The sequence below is a fragment of the Ambystoma mexicanum genome, chromosome 2p (assembly GCF_040938575.1).
Source record: "Ambystoma mexicanum isolate Mex_15411 chromosome 2p, UKY_AmexF1_1, whole genome shotgun sequence".
Lineage (NCBI taxonomy): Eukaryota > Metazoa > Chordata > Amphibia > Caudata > Ambystomatidae > Ambystoma > Ambystoma mexicanum.
Window position 1 is genome coordinate 812,088,146 of NC_090923.1, and position 16,939 is coordinate 812,105,084.

A 16,939-nucleotide genomic window follows, 5' to 3' on the forward strand; every position below is an offset into this window, starting at 1 on the left:
GACCCAAGAAACCCCCTCCCAACACACGCCGGGAAGGCTCAATACAGCGCTGCTGGTCCAGAGACACTGGAGAAGGGGATCCACCCCCATCCACACAGGACCTACCACACCCACAGATGGAGGGCCCGCACTCAGGGTCGCCATCGCAGGAGGCGACCAAGGCGGACATGGAGACCTGTTTCCTGGAGCTTTCAAACAAAAAGACCCACATGTTCCACGCCCAATTCACGACCTTCATGTGGGAAATGAAGCAGTCCATCGCCGAACTGAGGAGGGACATTACGGATCTGAGGGACTGCACAGATACAACAGAAAGGGCCCTGCAGGAGGTGGTGGACGACACCCGGAATATGGATATAGCCCTGGAAGAGCTAGCGAGAGTTACCCATAACATCAAGCTGCAACGCGAGGAACTTAAGAATAGGGGCCTCATTACGAGTCAGACGGAATGGGTTACCGGGTGCCGCTAATGGATGCGGACCCGTTAAATCCATTCCGCCTGATTACGAGGTCCCCTCGCGGGACCCGGTAAGGACGTCTGGTAAAACCAGGCATCGTTACCGGGTCCCGCAAGGGGACCAGGGAGCTAGCAACGGGCCGGTCGTAATCAGCCCGTTGTTAGCTCCCTGCACCGATTCCCATTGAGCCCTATGTGGGCTCGAATGGGAATGGGGAAGGTCCTGGCCCAGGTTCCCTGAGGGAGGAATTACCGGGCCCTCCAAACTCAGAATGGCCCGGTAATTCCCCATTCAGGGAACCCGACCCAGTTTTGGAGGCAGCCATGCCGCCAATAGTGGCATGGCTACCGCCAAAGCTGTAATGAGGCCCAAGGTCCCGCAGATCAAACATCCAAATAAGGAATTTGCCGGAAACGGTACTGAACCCAGAACTGAACAGTACGGTCAACCGAGGCTTCGAAAGTCTCCTGGATAAAGACCATGTGGGAGATATCCCGATAGACACAGTCCATAGAGTAGGCCCCAGGAGACAAGAACCGGGTGCAAGACCGCGGGATGTGGTCGTAGCACTGGCCAGAATAACACAGAAGGAAGTGATCCTCAGGGCAGCACGATCGGCGGAACCGATTCGATATAATGGGGCAGAGGTCCACCTCTTCCAGGATCTGACCCATGCAACTCTCCTCAAAAGGAAAGAAATGGGACCCATTCTCAGATATCTGCAAGACAAGCAAATCAGATATCGATGGACATTCCCCTTTGGGCTACTGTTCCAGTGGGAGAGTAAACAGCATAGGGTCCCCATGCTACAGGAGGGGCTGCAACTGCTAAACAGGGGACGAGGAAGACGCGGTAGAAAAGAGACGGCCATCAAGGCGCTCCCGCCACCCCAGACCATGGGAATGGTTGCAAGTGCCTGCGAACCGCAATCGACCCCGCTGCGGGGCCCCGAAAGCACAAACTCCCCTCTGCTAAGGACTGGGGGATGGGGTGCGCATGAGCCGCTCTCTTGGAAATTCTTGGAATCAACTTGGGGGGTTTTAGGATACCTCGCAGAAAGGCCCTGGGAAATTGGGTGGGTCCAGCCCCCACTGACGGCGAGGGGGGGGGCGCACAGGCGGCTGGACCAGCCACAGGGTAAGAGGAAGGGTGGGGGTGGAGTGGGGTGGTGGTGAGCGGAAGGGGCTGTTAGACATAGTCGGGGGGAGGGAGGGACTGTCATCATCCGCACAACACGCCCCTTTTGGACCTTATGGTCCTTGTCACAACGGGGCTTGCACTCCTTGATACTCCCAACATGGCCGTCTAAAGTGCAACATCTTCCTTGTCCTTACGTCAGACGTAGCGTATTTACAAATAGGCCGCGCCCGCGCGTCTCAATGCTACTGCAAGCACCGACTATACGTGTGCTCCGTAGTTCGTTACATTGTTGTCCTTGTTCCTGGACCTCCTAATTCCATTCCCATTACCCTCTTCCTTCCTCCTTGTTTCCCGGACTTGTGTGCTTACCCTCTTGGTTCCTGGATCCCGGAGTGTCTGAATCCTGGAGCTCTGAACGCACGCTGGAGCCAGAAGAGGCTCACTCGGGCTTATACAAGACCAGGTCCGTGCGTAAGAAGACACTGCCCAAGAAATCCTACAAGGATCGCTCCCAGGTGAGAAAGTGGGAATTCCGTGACAGGGACAGGGACAAGGCAAGAACACGGATATACCCACATAGATGATTAAACTTCTCTCGCTGAATATATGGGGTTTAAATACCCTGGTAAAATGAAGAAAATTAGAAAGGCTCCTCTCGCACCACACACCAGACATCATCGCACTGCAGGAAACCCATATCAAGAAAGCAGACTCCCACAGACTGAAGCTAAGACGGCTCCAAACAATCATACAAGCAAACGCAGCATGCAAGGCCAGGGGAGTAGTAATCGGAATCAACACAGGGCTGGCGGCTCAAATCATCTCCACTAAAGCAGATAGGGAAGGCAGATACATATTTGTCACGATGGAAATATATACCTCTATCATCACTCTTGCCACGATATACGCCCCAAACTCCAGGCAGGACGGGTTTCTCCAAACAGTACTTGCAGAGCTAGAGGGGTTTGCACAGGGGGAGATTATGCTAACTGGGGATTTTAACCTGGCGTGGGACCCTCAAAGGGACAGGAGCAGTAACAGAACGTCCGCAACCCCCGCTCTACAAAAGAAGATAGAACACCTTGCACTCCTAGACCTATGGGTAGCGCTGAAGGGAACAGACCCGGGATTCACTTACTATTCCCATGTTCACCAAACCTTCTACTTCATCAATTAGATCTGGGGATCTTCAATTCTACTAGGCAAAACCCAATCCATAGATACACTCCCCATCACCCTCTCGGATCACGCACCAATTCTAGCGACATTCAACACACAACGCCCCAGGCAGGGTCTGTGGCGATGGACATACCCAAAAGAGGCCTTGTCCGACATGGCCTTTACGAGCAGACATTGAATCAAAAATTAGGGAATACTTTGGCTCGGGGTGGCGGAGCCAACGATATGGGATGCCTTTAAGGCCACCCTGAGAGGGGAACTCATAGCCCTGCGTGCAAGATGGCGAAACCAGACGCGCACCTTGGAGTCTCAACTAGAAAAGGACCTACAGGACATAATGGGGAGAATGATGCATAACCCTACGAGAGCGCTGCGAAAAGAGCACCAACATATCAGGAGGCAACTGAATATACTCCAAAAAAAAAAAAAGGCAGAATGGTGACTATTAGCACTTAAACATAATTATTATATCCATGCCAATAAGGAAGATAGACTGATGGCAAGACAGCTCTAGAAGAATACAGCTGCCCAAACAATCAAGGGGATTATCACCCCCCAAGGGGAGAAAGTACACTCAACTCCAGATATCAGGGTGGAGTGGTCCTTCCTGTTTAACACAATGGGGAAAATGGGCATGGGACCGAAATTCATGGCCATGGTCAAAGCAAATTACAGCAACCTGTCAGCTCGCATTCTAATAAACGGGGATTTAGCGACCAAGATAAAACTATCCAGAGGCAACAAACAGGGCTGCCCTTTGTCGCCCCTTTTATTTGCCGTTTATCTAGAACCATTCCTGGCCACTATCCGCATGAATAGGGACATCAAGGGCATACCATTCGACAGGGCAGAATAAAAGGTAACGGATTATGCCGATGACATTCTCTTAACCCTTGGAGAACCAGAGACATCCCTCCCAGCAGTGATTAAAGCCATTGAGAGATTTGGGGAGGTGGCAGGGCTGATGGTAAATCTGGCCAGATCCTTAATCTGACTCTGAGGGCGGATAAATTAACACAAGCACAGCAATCATCCCAATTCAGATGGGTACACACCAGTGTCAAAGTACTGGGAATACACCTGACCCCTTCCCTCGGGGGTCTGTACGGGGTCAACTACCCTCCGCAAATCGAGCAACTCAGTAAACAACTTAATACCTGGGGCCCGCTCTCTACCTCCTGGCTCGGCAGAATCAATGCCATCAAAATGACGGTCCTCCCCAGACCATTATATCTCTTCCAAGCCCTCCCTATCGAAGTGCCTGAATCACTCTTCTTAGCTATATACAAAGTTATTGGCACATATATATGGAAACAGAGGTCCCCCCAGGGTATCGATGCCACTCTGACCAAAAGAGGATGGCTAGGCATGCCAGACCTCCGTTTATACTACAGGGCTGCTCAAATCAGAGTTAAAGATTGGCTCTCCACAGATTCTGGGAAGGTATGGCACCAGATGGACCAAGCAGTAGTGGGCGCCCCACTGGGGAAGTCCTCTGGCTACATAAAGATAACCGCCCGCCCAATATGCACATATCGAATATCACAATCTTAGTGGAGCAACAATGGGCTTGGTTAGCTCGAAACAAGCACTTCACCACCTTCCCCTCCCCCTGATCTTTGGCAACTCCCAATTCACCCCTGGCATTCCACCTGGGGTATTGAAGAAGAGGAAGAAAGCAGGATGTTCCAAGATTGGGGATATGTTCCAGGGACAAGGTATAAAATCATTCCCCAATGCAAGAGGGAACTGGGTCTGGCGGGAACCGATAGACTTCAATACCTCGAACTGCGTCACTGGTTAATGGACTCTTAGATGAGGGCAATGGCCACTAGGCCCCTTATACTATTCAAAAAATTCCTTACAACCAACACCAGCGATAAACTATTATTTTCTAACATCTACAAAATAGGCTTCGACAAGGAGCAAATCATAACCACCAAATATATGAGGGTATGGGAGGCGACACTTGGGGAACCCATGACGGTGGAAGACTGAGAAGGGCTCTGGCGAGACATCCCAAAACATACCCAAGCAATACAGATCAGGGAATTCTGGTACAAGTTGATGATGCAGTAGCACTATACCCCCTCAAGGCTGAAACAGATATATCCCAGTACGACAGGGATGTGCTGGCGGGATTGTGGCGAAGTGGGAGACTGGCTCCACATATGGAGGGGCTGACGAAAACTGGAAACCTACAGGAAACAAATTGACCACCACCTGCACACGATTTTTGGTACAGGCTCCCACAGAGGGCCGAGGGAGGGGATACTGTGCCTGACCATGCTAGGATGGAATACATGGACAAAACCCACCAGGAAGGCCTATGTGAACCTCGCAGTTTCGGCACTCTTGGTCATAGCTCAGAAATGGAAAGTCAAAGCCCCCCCCACCCCCCAACACAGCATGATTGGTTCTTGAAGGTCTGGCATTTTCTGCACTGGAATGGATGACCTACTCACTACAAGGGGTGCAAGCACAATTTGCCAAAGACTGAAAAGAGGTGATGGCCTTTTTGAACGAAGACTACAGAAAGAGCTGTCCGCAAACCCTCTGAATCCTGGAAATAGGGTAAACTCCAACCAGAGACACTGGACAAGATTGGTGGAGGGAGACGGGGGGAATGTGGCAAGGGGCACAGTTCCTTCTTCACTGCCATATGTTGATGGCATTGTATGTTTACACCCACTGAAAATCAATAAAAATATTGGAGAAAAAAAGCTCAAAATCTAAACCTGAAGTGAACATGGGCATCTGATATAGGTGCCACGATCACGGACCATGAGTGGGAACTTGTACTTATCTTCCCTAAAAAGGTATCCCGAGACGCACGGCTTAGGCTGCTACAGTTGAACGTGCTTCACTGGATGTCTCAGGAGGATAGCTCAGGGGCAACGTGCTCGCCTTGGAAGCAAGACGACACGGAGCAACAAGGTTCGATCCCCAGGTTCGCACTTAGAAACCTCTGGGTATTAAGTGTGTTATAAATAACCAATCATATCATATCATTACTCTTAGCAGAGTGGCTAAGTTTAATAAGGATAGTTACTCCTCTTCTCCATGGTGCGACCTCGATGACACTAACCTAATCCACAATGTTCTGGAGCTGACCCAAGGTACAGTCTTTCTGGACTCGAATAGAACACGCCTGCAGGTCAGCTGGCATTGTTAGATACAACTGGAGCCTGCTGAAGTGATTACTTGGGGTATACCCCAGGAAGAAGGAGACTAGGCATATTACCAGGTTTATGAACCTGGCCTGTAGCCTTGCTAAGCGTCGCATTTCAATATCCTGGAAACAAGCAAGGGGTCCACATTACAAACAATGGTACACAGAACTTGAAACTTGAACGCTGAAACGGGCATGGGCTGGTTCATGACAGGGTTTGGATGAATCCCAGAGGGAGACCTATGAAGCATGGAAGTTGCTTATCTCGCTATCTTTCACCCATCTGATGGCAAACCCCCATGATTTCCCCTACCTGATGCCACCCCGCTTTCTACTCTAATAGTGTGTTTTATCTATGCCCCCACCACCCTCCTGAGGCCCTGCCCACGCATTTCCTCTGGCTGCCTGACAGTATGTGCTCTCCCCGCCCCCCCCCCGCACACACCCCCCATAAAATTAATTTGCCCAAAGCACCCTGAATGAGAACATAGTTACTACGCCCCGAGAGTTCAATATTTCGTTTGGTTATGTTTGTTGCTTCCCCTTTCCCCCTTTTTCTTTCTCCTTCCTTTTGTTTTCCCTATATACTGGCATACTGCACATTTATTGGTTGCAGGCCAACTCCTGCTTTATAGGCAGACTATTGCTGCCACTTATGACTGTATACTAAATGCTGTATTGTTGACTATACTAAATGACAATAAACAAATTTGAAAATAAATTAAGAGAGGTATGCGGTTGGCCTGGGAGGTGCCGGGAGACCACTGGAAAGTGGTCGGGAGATCATAGAATGGAAAGAAGTCAAGAACATAGGGTCTGGGACCCTTAGATAAAACAATGATTTGCATTTTGGAAAAGCAGCGATATCCCTTGACAGGGAAGTGAACCAAGGCTATTAGGATAAAGCAATAAGTGTGAGTCTGGGACCCGCACCCATAAAGAGTTAAGCATCATCATCATCATTGATCTTCATAGTCGCAGTACCTGACAAGGTTGTGACGCAGGTGGACTGTGCCTATGAGAAAAGCCAGGAGAAGCAACCATTCCCCTCCTGGCATTGTGAATAAAGAACACTGGGAAAGGCCAGGGGAAGCAGCCACCCCCACCCCCCTTTCGCTGCGAATGGCCCAGGGCCTGAGAGAGGAAGGGAGACATTTTCCCAACTGTATTAGACTGCCAAGAGAAGCATGGGAAAGGCCAAAGTAAGGGAGACATTCCCCCAATTGTGTTAATCTGCCAAAGGAAGCCTTGGAAAGGGCCAGGGGAAACTCCCCTCACTTTGTGCAACTGTGAAAATAAGCCAGAGAAAGGCCAGGCGGAGGGAGACATTCCCCCTACTCTGTGAAATTGCCAACCATATCGAACCATACATGTCCAGAGGAAGGGAGTCATTCTTCTGAACCTAGATGACAGCAAACCACTTTAGTTTGTTTTCAAGTGTAAGGTTTGGAAAAAGGTTTGACACAGGACGGTGGACTCTTTCTTTAGACTGACATACTGACAGACTCATTAGTATTTATTTGAGGTAGGGAAACCCCTCAGAGTTAGGGAAAGACAGTTTTCTCTTTACTTTCTTTAAAGAATAAAAGTTTTTTCCCAAAACTATGCCACCTGTGTGTCGGTTTTCTCCTTCCACGCCATTACAATAGATAGAGTTTGGGGAGGAGAAAGATCACAGAATAACCTATCTCCACCTGTAGTGTCCCCCCCTCACTCCCTGGCTCTTTAACACCTATCTTACTCCTTTGGCACACCTCATTTCCACTTTCTCCCCTAACTTGCCGTGTTAGGCAGATGACACACAACTCTTCTTCAAACTTCCATCTGACCCTCTCCTTAATTCTTCCATCATTCCTGACTGCCTATATCCCATACGGTCCTGGTGCACTTCCAATGATCTCTGCCTCAATGTCAGCAAAACTGAGATCCTCCCTATTGGGACTCCTGCTCCCTCTTTCTTCCCCTCAACTGTGGCCATCCCCTTTGCGCTCTGCCCCTTCCGAAGCCAGAAACCTTGTAGTCATCTTCGTCTCCTCCCTTTCCTTCCTCACTCCCTCACATTCAGGACTGTGAGAAAACTGAAGGTGTCTCACCCGCTAGTTCACAGGGGATCTGTCATCCAGGTGGCCAGGACACGGCCATCACTATTGGATCCAGTTCCTGGGGATAGACCAGTGCGGGAGGATCACCTGGATAGCAGGTCTTTGGAAAGTGGAAGTGGGCCACCGACGGGTGAGACGCGTTACCCCCTTCCTTACAACACCTTTTCCCCATTCTACCCCGTAGGATATTTAAAAGCTCTACCCCTCTTTCCTACACAAACAGATTCTCACATTGCGAAAGTTAACATACTAACACCAAAGCCGTTTATACCCGACATATCCCAACACAAGGGTCAGGCAGAGTCAGGCAATTGCCGATAACTAGGCACGCCTGATGGCCCTTTTCCTTCCCGACATGGATAAAAGGCAGAGAGCACAGATTGAGCAAGGCCGAAAGCACGAGGAAGCTGCTATTCCGGGACAGCAGTTCATACGAAGGAGAAAGGCTGAGGAAACCAAAAGGACGACAAGGAGGGAATTGCCCATGTCCACTTCAAACCAGACTTGCAAAGCCTTTGATAGAGGAACAGTAATAGTGGGAATTGCAGCTGGCGATTGGTGTGGCTGTCATGGCCACAGGCCCTAGCACACACAAAACACACCATCTAGTGATGGGGGCAATGGGTCACTTGTCCCACTCATGTCCCTTTGGGACTCAAACACAGGGGCCCTGACTGCACTCAGTCCGGGTGCCTTTGGCGCTAGTCTCATATAAAGAAGTGAGCAGGAACACTTTATTTCAGTGCAGGGGTGCTTTTATTTCACAAGAACTTTCCAGGTGGTGCTGAAAGCCTTTATTCCAAAACGTGCAATTCACTGGGCGTGGCTCCCTTGGCTGGGTCTTAATGTGCTGACTTGCAGTGGCAGGGTGTGGCAGACAGGCTGAAGCTAGTGGGCGTGGCTTCTGAGACTCAGCTATATAAGCAGCCCCATCCTTCAGGCTGGTGCTTCGCGTTACGTTGCACCTCCGTGCAACGAGACGCTCACCGCCGTCAGGACCAGCAGCAGACTTACCTCACTGAATCCTGTGCTGCAACCGCTTGCTTACCTGCACTCCGGCGCTCATCTACACGGCAGCTGTCCATCTTCCTGACAACACGCAGAGCTTGATCGCGACACCGCAGCACCTGCGGTCCTCATTCCAACGAAGCCGAATTCCTAAAAAGAAGACAAGACAAGGTTAGAATAACTACCGACACGTAATCTTGGGTCGCGCTGCTATTAAAACCCACGCGCACCCCTAGAGGTTACTTACCAGTTACCAGACCGTCGTGACTACTCACCTATCTCCGGTGCCGCTTCAACCTCTGCAGCGACCGCCGGAACCACAGCATCACCTGCATGGGGAAAGAACAGAGAAAGACATTATACACTAAACGGACACTAGATCAAGAGCAAACTTTACAAATACAATTACGAAAGTCGAAAGACTAGCAGGCGAGTGAAAACAAGGGAAACACCAGCAAGAGAAGTCGACTAGCCACAGCCAGCCTAGACCACCACGAAAAGGGACCAGTGAAGGAACTCGGTCCATTAGACAAGCGCCTGCCAGAAGCAGCAGGACTGAGAGCTTGCCATTATCATTGAACAGGTGAGCCCTCCAGAGTTAACGCATTCCCTGGGAAAGCACGTCTTGGGAGAAGAGATCTGAAGAGGGGGGTCAGAGCCGTAAACTGCATATTTACAACCCTCTAATATTCACGCAGGAATCACGCTGTCCCGCTGCAACCATACACCATAGGCGCAGAGGGAAAAGCCAGATGAGAGAGGTTTCACCCATGGGGGGGCTGTGACCGTGCTCCAACACCTCCGCAGAGACCAGGTGAGCGTAACAGTGGCAGATGACGACGGTACACAGGTCCCTCACGCACTGATAGCCAGGGCAGGGAAAAGAGCTTGCCGCCGTGGTACCGTCCTCGACTCCAGTGGGAGAAAAGACAACGAGTTCATACCAAAATCTAAACCGCATTAGACATAAACCTAAATACACATAAGAAATTCATACCTACTATAAATATCAATCCAAATCACGTTACTTGCAAATTCAAATTAGAAACTAGAAATTATACAAAATTTCAACAACGAAGAATAAAATGAAATAAAATACATTTGGATAAATAAAATTTCAATTAAGATTTGTCTTCCTTCTTACTCCATATATTAGGATAATCAGACAACCAATAATATATCGTAAAATCTAAATCTAAAATTATTCTAAATAATACCAATTTCATCAAAATGAGTTTCAGCAAATGTTCCCTTTTGTTTCAGATGCCATGGTGCTTCAACTCGAAATAGTTCTTAATATTTAACCAGATTTGGTACAAGGCAATATGCAATGATGTAGAATTTGTATTCAAACAGTGGACCCAGAAGTCTTCACCCAAAATTGTCTCATAATTATGTACCTGAAATTTCAGTGAAGATGTGTGTCACCGTTTCTACATTACTGGGATTTTTACCGAGGCATTAGGTTTAGAGTGGTCCAGAGCCGTGAGGGTACTCATTTGAAAGACTAACAAATGTCTCGCTCCTGAACAACGAAGATATGTTGAACAGAGAAAACTACAAGAACCAAGAGGCCCGAGGAGAGGCCAGCGAGAGATGTCAAAGTGGTCATACAACGGTCGAGTCAAAACCCAATGTACAGTCGAAAGTCTTTGACAAGGTGGTGAACTAAGTGAACTGCATTGTGATCACAAACATGAACCTGACTAAGGGATGTCCACAGTGTGTGGTTTGTCTGAGCCCAATTGAGGGAGGCTGACGTTGTGAAAGTGGTCGGAGCTCGGCTAAGGGGGATACTCGGGTGAGGAGTAATTGCCCGACGTGAAGAAATAGAAGGTACTTTTGTTTGTTGTTTGTGATACATCAGGCTCTCTGGAGCAAGAGACTTTGCATAAAAGACTTGGGCACAGAAGGCCCCGATATTGGAAAAGGAACTGTAAACTCGGGCCGGGGAAGCCCAGAAGTGTGCTGTGCTCAAGAGTCCCGCTGTGTCCTGTGCTTCAAACGTGGGGGAAGGGAGACCCCGGCTATAACATCCTGACTTATCCTTTTAAGAACACTTCTTTCTTTCTTTGTGAACATTATCCCACACTATTGTGTATTTAGGGCTATGGACTTGCAATAGGGTTTTCTTACTATAGGCCAGTTTTGTTGGACTAGACTCCACTAGGACTGTATTATTATTAGTTGATGGTCATAGCTTACTCCTATCTTAGATTTAGATCAGGCGTTTATCTCACCCATTTTTACAGTTTAATAATCACCCTTTGAATGTGATCACGTGTCTGTCTTACTTTGATACCATGCCTTCCTTACAGGACCTTGCCAAGAAGTCCCACTTTGAACTCTACCTCCTCAAAGGAATTTTCCCTTTCCTCACTTTCCTCCAGAAGCTCAATGTCTCTGGAGCTCTGGTTCTCTATAGGCTAGACTACTGCAATAGCCTTCTCCTTAATCTACCCTCTTCTCTACGACCCCTCCAACTAATCCAGAATGGGGCTGTAAGACTTACTCTTGGCCTCAAGCCCAGGGACCACATCTGTCCATCCCTAAAACTCTCCACTGGCTGCCGGTTCCTGCAAGGATCAAATTGAAATCCCTCTGCATCATCCACAAGGCTGCCTGGGGCCAAGGACCACACTATCTACAACTTGCTCTCACTAAATACTCTCCCTCCAGATCTTCACGTTCCTCCGGCACTAACTCTCTGTGTGTTAAGCAATTTGCTTAATAAACAGAGAGCTGGTGGGCAATCCCTTTCCTCACCAGGCTCCCTCCTATGGAACAGCCTCCCCTTCCTCTTGAGCCGGATCTCCTCAAATTCTGGAAGCTCCTGAAGACTTTCCTTTTCACCTCCTCTTTCCCTTTCTCTCTGCTCTGCCAATCCCACAGTTGACAAGATTGGTTACCATGGCCCTTATGTGTTCTTTTGAGCCTTGGCCTCGCACACCCAATCGCCTTTAGCCTCCGCCCGCTCCCAGCACCTGCCTTGCAGCCACTGGCCTATGCCACTGCAGGCTTGCACTTACTTATTTATTGGCAGCTGGCCACCCACCTAGGCACTTAAAGCTGCTCACTCCCTAGCACTTTCTTGCTGGTACACCTAGCACTTACCCCCATTCCCTCTCTTTGCACTTGCACATTCTGAATGCTAACAAGGCCTAGTAGGTCTGCCTCTATCTTCCATGTTTAATTGATTTTCATTCCCTTGTTCCCTCCATGTTGCCCTGTGGGCACTTTGAAACACAATTTACTTGTATAAGCGCCTTACAAATGCACACTAAAATAAATAAAAATCAAATAAATAAAACTTAGAAACAGGTTTAATACTGTGGTGGCCAAGATTGGGCCCCTCGGGATCAACCTCAGTTTGCCGCAAATAAGGGAATGAGACACAGATTGATGGTAAACCAAGCTTCATGTATTAGATAGCAAATACATGATACAGAGACATTATCAGCGGAGAAGCAGGAAAATACAGGACACATGACCCGGCAGTCCACACACAGAGCTCTCTAGGGACCACCCCGAGAGTGCAGTCTATATAGCATATCGTAAGCAATTACTGATATATTACAGCACTTTCACAATGGGGAGTTGTTACTTGGCACGATATTGCAGACACTTGGCAAGAACTGCTGACATCACACTTGAGACATTGTGACGCAGCCTTGCGGGGACATTGTGTTGTATTATGGATAAGAGTTATTTGCAGTAACCCTACTGTTATCTCCCATATATGGGGCTAATGCTATACATAGAGAATACGCGGAAGAGAAGGTCTGACGTGTCCTCTGTCCTAGGAGGGGTTTGGGCCTGTCCGGAGTGCTGCATGCAGAGGGAGGCGACATGGACGGTCTGAGACCTAACTATATGAGAGAGCTTAATGTAGTAGACCATTTCATAACATAGCATTGCATAACATAGCATAACAATCCTGCCACATCAAACCACCCGTTTGGTCGTCCCTGAGACAGGGTGTAGACCACAGGGGGCAGGATTGGGGTATAGCATCAAAGATGCCCATGTACACAGGTGACATATGGACAGGGTGGATAGACAAAGGGATTGTCCCAGAAAAGATGCTGCTTCAGGGACATAGATCGTTCGCTTCTAACGTCCTAATTGAAAATTCATACAAATCGGTGTCGGACATATTGTCCTAACACATCCATCATTTCCTGGTCATCAGATGTCTCTGTTGAGGCATCCTCCTTAAGTAGAGGTGTCGCTATTCCTAGTGGCAGCAGCCTGGTCTCGGCGTGCAAGTGACACACCTGTTTAGCACAGCATAACAAAAAGCAACGAATAAGAAACACTATCATTGCAAAGGTGGCAATTATAACCACAATCATTAAAATACTATGTAGAATGGAAGAGTCCAGTGAACCAGAAGTGTTTGAAAGCAGTGAAAGTGATCAGAGCTTGTGGAACAAATGCGTTCAGTATCTTGGGAGGTAATGTATTGGAGTAGCTGGGGTAGAGGAATCCTTGGGGAAAAGGGTGGGTCATATTGGGACAAGAAAAGCCATTGACCAGGAGGTCATAACACCATTCAGCAAGACTGAACATGACTGGGATGAAGGGAACCCCCCCCCCCATTGGCGTACATCAGAGGCATTCATTAGGTCAGCATAGGCCCAAGAGAAGTTGAGGAAGGTGTTGGTATCTGGGTACAGGATGGTGGATGTAGGGTGAGGCAGAGAAAATACCATGGTAATGAACAACATGGTTCAAATACTTCACATTTACTAATGCAATAGCAGCATTAGTCCTGGCTTTAGCAGTCCAACCATGCGGTTATTGGGGCCCTATGCCCAAAAGTTCTAAAGAGTGTCAGTCGTTACAGGACCCAATAGACAAGGGAGACGATGATGCAAAAGTTCAGGATCCCTGCCAGGTAGACAATGGTTGATGTGTAGAGCTGGAAGAAATCAGCTGCAGCACTAGGCACACTCAGTTGGCCTCCAAAGCTCTTTTTTGGCTGGAAGACTTATGCACCTCCACTCCAAATGTGTGCAGCGTTAGTGTGGCTGCTTGGTGACAAAAACCTTTGAGAGTGATGGGCCACCCGCAGGGGACAAGGGTAGCAAACCCTTGAGAGCGATGGTTGAGGTGAGATGGAGGCTGCACGCCGCAAGTTGTACCTTGGGACAGGTAGCAGAATTTTGTTTATGAGTGCTGGCTGCGGAGATACAAGGGTTTTAGCTTCTGAGACCCCAGTGGGCAGCTGAAGAGGGGTCTCTTTCTCCTGTAGCTCTGCAGATTTCAGCTTTGCTGCATCTTTGGTGACGGCAGACGATGGGTTGTCTTTGTTCTGGACCTTTTGCCGTTTTCCGTCGTCAAGTGGAGGTGCTGTTTTCACACACTGGCTGGAGTGGACTGCGTGCGGGTTGTCAGCAGGATCGAGAATGCGGGGATGATTTTCGCTGATGCCTTTTAAGACCACTAAACCCCCTGGCAGGAGGCTGTGGCACAGCGCTTCAGGCAGTCGAGGCAGAGCCTCTGAGATTTGCTGGAAGTGACAACTGACAACGAGCATTAGTATTTTGCAATATGATACAACCAGATCATCATTCAGTTTTAAGACAGTGTTCATGGGAGAGTGGTGCAGTAACTTGCATTATCATATGTATCTCGTTGGAGGAGAAGCCACTGTCAGATTATGGAAACTTGAAGGCCAGGGCAGAAAGAGATGCCAGGGGTTCCTCAAATTATAGGAGAAACCACAGCACATAAACCTGAGGGCCATGAAGGGTGCTGTCAGAAAGTAGAGTGTGGGCCTTGCACTTCACAATGGCCAACTCGGTAGGTAGCAGAATCGCAATAGCAGAATGGGAGTACATTGTGCAGTTAGGCAACCTCTCTGTTTCCAGTGGGTTCCCTAGTCATGTGATATACCAAAAGAGTAACATGAATCAGTGTATATAGTGGCTGTGTGTTGTGTGGCGATCGTGAAAACCTGTGTTAAGGCAATGAGTTCAGCAACTTGTGCTGATGGGAGCTGAAAAGCTTCTACTACTTCAAAGGAGGTGAAAATGATACAACATGCCTGTATACTACCTGTTGAATCTCTAAGACCCGTCAACAAAGAGAATGAGGTCTGCATTGGGGAGGGGCATATCCTTGAGGTCTGTTCTTGGTGATGATAGAATGTCAACCGCCGCAAGGCAGTCGTGCCGGTGCCCGTAATTGGGTGTAGGCAGGAGGGAGGCAGTATTGAGTGAGGCGCATCTGATAAGAGTGATGTTGGTGGGAGAGAGGAGCAGTTTTTCATATTTTACATGCAGCAGATAGGTGTTTGGTTTTACCCATGAGGAGGAGTGCTAATACAGAGTGTGGTACTGCTATGTTTAAGTGGTGTGCTAGGGTGATGTCTGTTTTTATAGGAGCAGGGCAGGGGCAGCTACTACTCTGAGACATTTGAGGAATGCAGAGGCTACAAGGTCTAATTATGAACTAAAATAGGCTACAGGGTGTTGTAGATCCCCGTGCGAGTACGCCTAAGGCATACCTCTCTTTCTCATCACAGAACAGGGTGAATGATTTAGAGTAGTCAGGAAGGACGAGGGCGGGAGCAACAGAGATTGATCTTGGCGAAGGCTGTGGCAGCATCAGGAGACCATGCAAGTTTGTCAGGCTCTGAGTCATGTAGCATCTTTTGCCTAGGTGCAATCATGCAGGCATAATCAGGAGCCACAGGTGACAAAAACGTCTCATTACTAAAAAGGAGCGCAGCTGCCTTTTAGTGGCGGAATGGGATATTGTATGATGCAGGACACTCGAGAGGTAGCAAGATGCCTAGCAGCGTGGGAAATGTTGTGTTTTAGGTAGCAGACTGTAGATAGGCAGATCTGTAATTTTGCTTTGTTTACTTTGGGACCTTTTGCTACCAGGGCAGTGAGGAGCACTTCAGAGTCAGTGAGGGAGACCTGAAAGGAAGGAGATGCTAACAGTAGGTCATCCATGTATTGAATCATAGAGCCCCCCGGGAAGATGGCATCCTGGAGGTCTTCCTGCAGAATCTGGGAGAAGAGAGATGGGAAGTCCTTAAAGCCCATTGGAAGGTAACTATGGGTGAGCTGACGTCCCTTGCAAGTGAATGCAAAGAGATACAGAGAGTCCTGGTGGATAGGGACAGAGAAAAAGGCAGAGGCAAGATCAATGCAAGTGAAGAATTGGGCGTGAGGTGGGATACAGGTGATAATGGTCAAGGGGTCCGGGACCACCGTATGTGAAGGTATTATTGCCTTATTAAGTACTTGTAAATCGTGAGCAAAACAGAATTTACATGATGTGCCCTTTTTCTCAATGGGGAGCTCCGCAGTATTGCCAGGGCTAGTGGTGTAGTAGAGGATGCTCTGATCAATGAGGGAAGAGATGACAGGGTTGATATCTTCCTCTGCTTGGGGTGAAATACTGTACTGGTGAACAAGTGGGAGAGGCACCTTTGGATTGTGAGTGATCCGAACAACTTTAGCAGAGAGAATGTGTCCTACCTCATTGGCCGCCCAGAGGGCCACTGGCACTGAGTCAATAAGGTGCTATACCAGTGTAGCTTGTGCAGGAGGCTCTGTAGGAGGCTGTGGGTGAGTGGTCTGTTGGAGAATAAACAAACATTCAGCTTGCCTAGATTGTAGAACCTCTAGAAAAATACCATCAGGAGAACAATAAATGGTACAATGCATCTTACATAGCAGATAAATACTTAACAGATTTGCAGGTGAGAAAGGGTTTAATAGAAAGGCATGATGTTCAGTAATGGGACCAATAAAAACAGACAATTCATTTGACACAGGGTGTGGAAATGTGGTGGCAGATATCCCAGCAACATTTACAATTTCCTTCGAGACATCCACATTTGGAAATTCAGCGTGGAG

The 16,939-nt window shown here is 48.5% G+C and overlaps 1 long non-coding RNA gene and 1 pseudogene across 1 annotated transcript; both read right to left on the bottom strand.

The window, feature by feature from the left end:
- Positions 1-614: 614 nt before the first annotated feature.
- On the bottom strand, positions 615-757 carry LOC138568149 (small nucleolar RNA SNORA49; annotated as a pseudogene).
- Positions 758-12,364: 11,607 nt separating this feature from the next.
- LOC138566818 (uncharacterized) lies at positions 12,365-16,659 on the bottom strand. Its single transcript, XR_011302027.1, has 2 exons — positions 16,559-16,659; positions 12,365-14,587 (listed from the first exon to the last, which is right to left on the bottom strand). It is a non-coding gene; the product is annotated as an uncharacterized lncRNA (long non-coding RNA).
- Between the last annotated feature and the right edge of the window lie 280 nt (positions 16,660-16,939).